A 594-nucleotide genomic window follows, 5' to 3' on the forward strand; every position below is an offset into this window, starting at 1 on the left:
CTACTAGAGCAGAAACCAAAAAATTCCTGTAATTCAGTGTATTTAATTTATTCTATATGAATTATCTTGAGTAAGTTTTGCTTTCCAAACAGGGAGTAAACTATACATTGCACAAATTAATAGGAGTTGGCCCAGCCAAAGTGGCATACTTGTCTGTAGTGCTGTGAGGCACAAGGTGACCACAGACGTAGATCCCCACGTCAGCTTCCAAACAACCTGGTTATGCACTTGGGCACCCAAGATTCTGAAAAGCTAGGCATGCTAGAAAAAGTAGAAGATAAAAGCATGGGGCAAAGAGATAATTTATTTCTCTCTCTCTTCCTCGTGTGAACACACTCAACCTCTCTGCATTAAAAATGATTAAGAAATTAATCTTATTATTTAACATTACTGTACTTCCTATGTACTGTAAATATTTAAATATTATTTTGAGAGAAGATATTGGAGGAGGGACCATTTATATATTCATAGCATATTTACATTTTGTCCAGTACCATGCATCACCATTTTCCAGAAACTCATTCAAGAAAAAATGAAATGGAAGTAGAAAAGAAAGGAAGATAATGAAGAAGAGGGAAAGAGAGCAGAGAGGAA

The sequence above is a fragment of the Tupaia chinensis genome, unplaced genomic scaffold (genome assembly GCF_000334495.1).
Source record: "Tupaia chinensis unplaced genomic scaffold, TupChi_1.0 Scaffold000658_1, whole genome shotgun sequence".
Classification (NCBI taxonomy): Eukaryota; Metazoa; Chordata; class Mammalia; order Scandentia; family Tupaiidae; genus Tupaia; species Tupaia belangeri.